General features: G+C 41.5%; 1 pseudogene; it reads left to right on the forward strand.

The window, feature by feature from the left end:
- Positions 1–904: 904 nt before the first annotated feature.
- LOC102476664 (60S ribosomal protein L5-like) overlaps positions 905–7,901 on the forward strand; it is a 13,036-nt pseudogene continuing 6,039 nt past the window's right edge.

Here is a 7,901-nt window from a genome sequence, read left to right on the forward strand (position 1 = left end):
TTTATATTTTTTATAAACATTTTAACCCATATTCTAAACTTATCCTTTGTATCAGTAATGATCAGTAATCATTATAGTATTATAGAAGCAAATACAACAGATTTGTAAAAAGCCTAATTCTTCTTAATATGTAAATATGTAAATGAAATTTGCACAAACTAGAATAAAAAAAAATAGCTCTGGGAGATTGGGCTTTGTTTTGTTTTGTTTTCTTTTCTTTTTTCTTTTTTTTTTGATAGGTATTTGCTATAGGGCGCGTGTGCTCGCCAGACAGACAGAGAGAGACAGAGAGACAGGAAGCGAGAAATCACTCCCCCGGGAGGATGGACATGCAGCAATCCCTTCTCCTCCATTCTCCTCTCAGGATCTTGGGCACGTATGCACACGTGCCCGGCGTGAGTTTAAGCCACTGGGTCCGGGACTCGAACCATGGTCAACTACATGGGAGTTCAGCGACATAGCCATTACGCTAACTACTGGTCCCGGGCTTTGTTTTCTAAAAGACCAGGAAAGAAACCAGGCAAAAAGTGCGATGTGAGTGGATTTCTTACAAGGCTCTCCCATGAATGTTATCATATGGTTTATCACACATGCTTTTCCTCTGATCACTTCTTTATTGCCACATCTATTGTCATATTTGGCAAATTTGCAACAGAGGACTTCCTCCTGTGGTTTTTCATTTTCAGTCTCGGAGGTGTTCCCACCAAGAGATACAGTACTAAGGAACACGTAGTCCATGACTATCTGGGCTGGTGGGTTTGTGTGACTAGTACCCAGGGCTAAGGAAGCCCTAATTGTAATTCTTATTCCTGTGTGTGGCCAGCCAGCTCTACACAAAGTTAAAAAAAAAAAAGTGTGCTTGTTCATAAAGTGCATTTGTAACAAGGCAAGTCTTCCTGCGAACATGCAGGGTTGGCTGCCGGGCCAGCAGCGTGTGAGGGCAAGTGTGAGCTCAGCAGCACGGCAGACATCAGCACTGGCCCTTCTGCTGCGAGCAACTCACAGAGCACTTACTGCTGACGGTGGGTGGTGAGTGAGTGCCTGCTTTGTTTAGGAGGGGAGTAGCTTGAGTTTAAATTCCAACCCTAAACAAAGCTGTAAAAACTCCTTGGTGACCCAATGATCAGCCGTGGGTCCCCACAGGGAACTGGAGCTCTCTTCTTTAGAGGAGATAGAGTTGAGATGGGGTTGATTTTGACACTGATTAAAGTAAAACTGGAATTTGGAAACAATAGCTCCACTTTGATCTCTTTCTTTAACTTATTATTTTTTTTTTGATTTTTTTTCCTTTTATTTTAAAAAAATTTTTTTCATTTCATTTTGGATTTTTTGAGGACTTTCCTAGGGGATATAAAATATAGCAATGTAGCATGACTTATAAATGGAGTAAAACAAGAAGGAAAAAAAATGGGGGGAGGTACCCACGTTGACAGGAATAAAGCTAAACTAGTTGATCATAATGGCCTACCCAATAGTGTGACTGGATTTCAAATTTGAGTCTTAATTTTCTTGCATTCTCAGTAAAACAAGAAATTATCTAAATTACACACTGCAGTCTGAAAAGGAAAATTGCTAAACTCTTTCATACTCAGATCAGACTTCTCTTTGAACCATCCTCACTAAGAGAATTTTATGATAAAAGGAACAATGTTAATGACAATTTTATAAAATAGACAAAACAACAAATTTATTGGGGACCTTTCCTTCCTTTCTTTTCTTTCTTTCTTTTAATTGTCAGAGGGTACAGGCACTCACCTGAGAGAGACAGAATGAAAGAGAACATCCTCCAGTGGGTCCTGGTCACACCACAATCTTTATTTCCTCCATTTCTCCATCCCATCAGGGTTTTGAGAATGCACACGCCCACACAACTGGAATGGTTTTCAAGCCTCCGTGGCTGAGATTCGAACTGGTCAACTGTGTGGTGTCCGGCTTTCTACGTGTAGCACTTACCCACTGCTAGTTCCTACAGGGCTAGTTCACGGATGTTTGTTTGATCCCCAATATTAATTTGAATATAATTTAGTTAAAGCAGTTCTACAGGAGGTGAATGCAATCTAGGAACTGAGGTGCAGATGAATAAAATGACAACATGAAATCGTAGGGATTTGTAGAGCATGTTGAATTACCAGAATTTTCACAGTGAGAGCAATTCTCATGGGAATTGCAAAATGCTTTGAACTCCAAGGGGAAAGGAGCAGCTGTGATATAAAAGGAGGGAGAAGTGAGGACCTGCCTTTCACATGCACATGAGGGAAGTTGCCCCCTTCCCTCCTGGGGCCAGCACAGGGCAGCAGTACATCTGCCTATACTCACAGCGGACACCTGCAGATGTGCCCTCCCTTCTTCTCTCTGTTCGAAAAATGTTATTTTTATTCTTGTCAAACTTCGACCCCAGCAAGGATTTTAGATACCCAATAAGACATTTGATACAGAAAATATTTTTATTGCTGCATAAAATCCTGCTAAATCCCCAGATGAATTAACAATTGGGTTACCAAATTGAATTAAGATAGGACATGTAGGGACCAGCAGATGGCATAATGGCTGTGTTGCTGGACTCCCATGTAGTTGACTGTGGTTTGAGTCCCGGACCCCATGGCTTAAATTCATGTCGGGTGTGAGTTTTAAGCTGCCAGGTCTGGGACTTGAACCACAGTCAACTTCATGGGAGGCCAGTTATATAACCATTATGCCATCTTCTGGTCCCGGAAAGGAACTTTTTAGGAGCTAGCAGATGGCATAGCGGTTACATCACTGAACTCCCACAAGGCTAACCACAGTTGGAGTCCTAGACCTGGTGGCTTGAAACACACTGGGTGCATGTGCATGAGTGCCCAAAATCCCAGGAGGAGAATGGAGGAGAAGGGATTATGTGGCCATCCCTCCAGAGGTTGATTTCTCACTTCCCCTCTCATTGTCTCTGTCTGGGACAAGTGAATGTGCCCTAAGGCAAAAACCTCTAAAAAAAAAAAGAATTTTGGTAACAAAATTATGAAACTATCACCATAAAGACCTGTAAAAGAAGCTCAAAATACCTTATTTCTACTTAATCAACATCTATGAATCTTCCTACTGAATTCTCAGATCCCTTGAAGATCATCAATGATCTTTATTCTTCTTATGGACCAAGTAATATTTCAGGAGGCTGCCTGGCACTCTTAAAATGTTTATCAAGCCATCAATGTGCCAGGCACTGGACTGGGCACTAGGAGGGAGTCTGTGAGTTCAGGTTCATCCTTGTTGCCTCTTCATAATTATCCCTGGCACTCCCTTTTACTCTGCAAAGATTCTTTTTTTGGAGCATAAGTTACGTCACCCCCACTATGACTGCTTTTCTCAATTAATCTCTTGTTGCCACATTGCTAGAGGGATAATTATGTGCAATTCTTTCTTTTTCTTTTTTTAAGAGATTTTTGCTATAGGGCACGTGAGCTTAGGGGAGAGACAGAGACAGACAGAGACAGAAAGTGAGGACCACCCCCCCCCGGGGGGGGAGGGAGGATAGCCACACTGCAATCCCTTCTCCTCCTTTCTCCTCTCAGGATCTTGGGTGCGCACGTACTGGTGCCTGGTGTGAGTTTTAAGTCACCAGGTGTGGAACTCAAACCGCGGTCTACTACATGGGAGCCCAGGCGATTAGCTGTTATGCCATCTGCTGGTCCCCATATGCGCATTTCTTTCTATGTGTGTTGAAAAACCTTCAGAAGCCTCAAATTGCTTAATGGCTGTGGTTGGCATCTTCATCTTTGTACCTCCAAAATTGTCTGGGTGCTGAACTATCCTGGGGCAATGAAAGAGCACTGAGTGTCTTGGCCCTGTATTTAATGTGAAAAAGGGAGGGGAGGTCAATCCTCCTTCTACCCTCTCCCTCCCTCCATCCTCAGCCCAGAACTCAGTATTCTGCATGAATTTTGGCACATGTTTCACTGAATTGCCTCCTTCTAGCTTTATTATTAGCAATTTTAGAACAAAGGGTCTTAAACTTTAAAAATATTTTGAATATGTAATTTTTAAAAAGTTTATTTCTTCTATGAGAGAGAGAAACAAGAAAGAGAGACACCCCCACCAGTGTCCTTATGCCACGATCCACCCCAGGGCCAGCTGATCAGGCACACATCCGTATGTAGCATGCTCAAGGAGACCCTGGGACGTGAACCAGGATGTTTCTCATGTGGGTCCAGGTGTGTTAGTACCGTGCCACGACCTGAATATGTGATTTTATGCGTGTTAAAGGTACATAAAAAGAAACAACCTTATGTTAAGCAGAAGTCTCTTAAGAAAGGTGAAGTTCTTCAATTCTAGAATAAGACAGTAATTTCTGGCATCAATTATCAGTCTGCAGAGAAAAATACCATCTGGCATACAACCCCGTGAATTACACTTTTTACTTGGTAGGTTCAGGTTGGCAAATTTATTTCTTAAGTTCTTTCCTCTTGATGTACTTTATGGACAATTAGAGTAAGATGTAACCATCTTATTTGGACACAGTGTTTTGGTTACAGCCATCTTATAAAAATTCTAGATTTATACCATAGGCTGGCTACTTAAGAGAAAGTTCAGTACATTTTACAGTATTGTTCATTTTTTTTAAACAACGTAATTCTTTATTAGAATAACTAGAAGTATTTAGTGCTTTTTGCCTGGGGGGAGGGATTTTTGCTATAGGGGGCATGTGCTTTCTGGAGAGATGGAGAGACTGAGAGACGGAAAGCGAGAAATCACCCTCCAGGAGCGATGGCCATGCTGCAATCCCTTCTTCATTCTCCTCTCAGGATTTTGGGCATGCATGCACACACGCCTGGCATGAGTTTTAAGCCACTGGGTCTGGGACTCAAACCACAGTTGACTATGTGGTAGTCCAGCAATGTAACCATTACACCATCTGCTGGTCTCCAAAAATACCTTTTTTTTTTGAGAAATTGTCGCTATAGGGCGCATGCACTCGCCAGACAGACAGAGAAAGACATAGAGACAGAAAGTGAGAAATTCCCCCAGGGGGCATGGTCACGTCCCAATCCCTTCTCTTCCATTCTCCTCTCGGGATCTTGGGCACGTATGCACATGCGCCCGGTGTGAGTTTTAAGCCACCGGGTCCGGGATGCGAACCGCAGTCGACTACATGGGAGTCCAGCGACATAGTCATTACGCCAACTGCTGGTTCCCCCAAAATAGCTTTTAATTGTATGGTTTGCGTTTGTTTGATTACTAGGGAACTAAAAATGGCCTCATTTCCTTATTCCCAATTTATTGGTATTTATTCTTTTATGGAATGTCCTTTGCCCATTTTAATATTGATGTGTTTGTGTTTTCATATTAATTTGTAAGAGCTCAGAGGTAAAATTAAAGTGAGCACCCATGAGATGGCCTGGGTCAGAGAGCATTTGTTTCAATATGCTCTTTCTTAAGATAGCAAGTGAAATTACTTTTCTTTTACAAAATTAATCCTATGTGTTCAATTAAAATATTTTTATCAATCATCATAGTGTTTCAAATTTAGTCGAAACCAACTTATTCTTTCAAAAGCTTGCCATGAAGTAAAAAAGATCAGTTGCTTCAAAATTCAAAGCAGTCTGTAAAATAGAAATCTCGGGACCAGCAGATGGCATAGTGGTTTCATCACTGGATTCCCACATGGCCAACTACAATTAGAGTCCTGGACCCAGTGACTTCAAAATCATAGTTGGGGGTGGGGGGAACAGCAGTTAGCGTAATGGCTATGTCGCTGGACTCCCACTTAGTCAACCGCGGTTCGCATCCTGGACCCTTTGCATCCTGGACCCGGTGGCTTAAAACTCATGCCGGGCGCGTGTGTGTGTGCCAAGATCCCAAGAGGAGAATGGAGGAGAAGCGTAATTGCTATGTCGCTGGACTCCCACGTAGTCAACCACGGTTCGAGTCCCGGACCTGGTGGCTTTAAACACACTCTGGGCACGCGTGCCCAAGATCCCAAGAGGAGAATGGAGGAGGAGGGACTGCAGCATGGCTATCCCCCCTGGGGGGTGATTTCTCGCTTTTCTGTCTCTCTGTCTCTCTCTGTCTGTCTGGCAAGCACACGTGCCCTATAGCAAAAACCTCTCCAAAAAAAAAAAAAAATTATACGGGGGTTTGTGTGAACATTTGTGCCCAGGATCCCGGGAGAATGGAGAAGGGATTGCAGCATTGCCATTCCCACAGAATGTGATTTCTCATTGTGTCTGTCTCTCTCTTTCTGGTGAGCACACGTACCCTCAGGCAAAAATCTCTAAAAAAAAAAAAGAGAGAGAGAGAGTGCAATCTCATATTTTATTTAGTTGCAGGTCGTATATGAAAAAAATACTATTTACCACTGTCTCATATAAAGTGTGACTTTTATTTTTTGAGCAGGAATTTGAAGTAACTTACGCAACATAGGTTAGCTGGATATTTGTGTGAGTGTATTTCTGATTGTTGATTTTCTTGGAAAAAAAAAAAAAAGTAAAATCTTAATTTAGGGCCCAGACAGTGGAGCAATGGCAAAATGGAATACTCTGTGAAGCAGACTCATGTGAGAAGGGTGGCTGTTTGCAACTTCCCTGAGTATGCTGGGCACACATGTGCCCGTGATCTAGGCTAGCCGAAGCCGGGGGTAGATTGCAGTGCCAGGACTGCAGGGTGCTGTATCTCTGTCTCTGCCTCTCTCCATTTCTATTCTCTCTCACTCATGTAATATATATATATAAAGAGAGAAAAATAAATCACCACCTCACTTCCCCTAAAGGGTGGGGGGATGACTATACCACAGTTCCTTCTCCTCCATTCTCCTCTCAGCATTTTGGGCGTGCATGCTCACGCACCTGGCATGATTCTCAAGTCACCAGGCCCAGGACTCAAACTGTGGAGTTGGCCATGTAGGATCCAGTGTCTTAACCACCACACCACCTGCTGGCTCCTAAAATTAACCTTTTTTAAAAAGCATAATTTTATCACTTTTTATATTTTTGCACATATTTTAGTCCAGTTGACTAAATAAGTAGATTTTTGTTATAGTGTGATTTTTTTGACTTTTTTTTCAGCTGCTATAACTTAAGTACTTAATATTATATAGTGACTATTTAATAATAGCTATGAAAATGATTTAGGTATTCACTCTTTTATCAGAGGATTCATTTACTTAAATACTTATTAACTTACTTACTTTTTCTCACATTTACTTTACATATCAAAACATTTTTGCTCATACTCCATAGTTCTTGAGAGTTAATAAACAAATATTCAAGTTTCCAAAAAAACTTAATTTTAAAGATAACTTTCAGAATATTTGTCATAATTTTGTTTGTGACTCTATAACAGAGACAGTATGGTTTTAAATATTTTTGAGAAACTATTTACATGTCCACCGCTCAGACTGTTGAGAAGCAAACACCAGCACACAATTCACACATGAACCTCCCAATTCAGTTCTGCCTACCAAGTAATCTGTGGTTTACCACCTGCTAGCAAAGATCAGCCTCTTTTTCTTCCTTCAAAGTCTTCTCAAGGTAATCCTCTGGTTGTGGCTGCTCTTTTGCAGTCTCTACTGATTACAGTGCTGGGCTGGAAAAGTCCAGTTTAGTTTATGGTACAAATTCTTTCACATAGCTTTTCTAATCCTCCCTGCCAGGCAGAACTGTTTATGGTGTCAGGCCATCTTTCCAAGAGTTTATGTTGGCTTTCTTGAGATCTACCTTATTTCCATAGTTTTCTGCTCATTTCTTCAGATATGACATTCCATGCAAAGCCCTGGCAATAATGAGTATTTCCAATTTCTGATGCAAGGCAACAGGCATATTGAACTTAAGCAAATAAACCTTCTGCCACAAAATAGGAATACTCACAAATATTTTCCAATTTTAGAGGGGTCAGGAAGGGATAAAAGTGTATGTTTCAAATTAAAAAAAAAA

This window comes from Tupaia chinensis, unplaced genomic scaffold, assembly GCF_000334495.1.
Source record: "Tupaia chinensis unplaced genomic scaffold, TupChi_1.0 Scaffold000527_1, whole genome shotgun sequence".
NCBI lineage: Eukaryota > Metazoa > Chordata > Mammalia > Scandentia > Tupaiidae > Tupaia > Tupaia belangeri.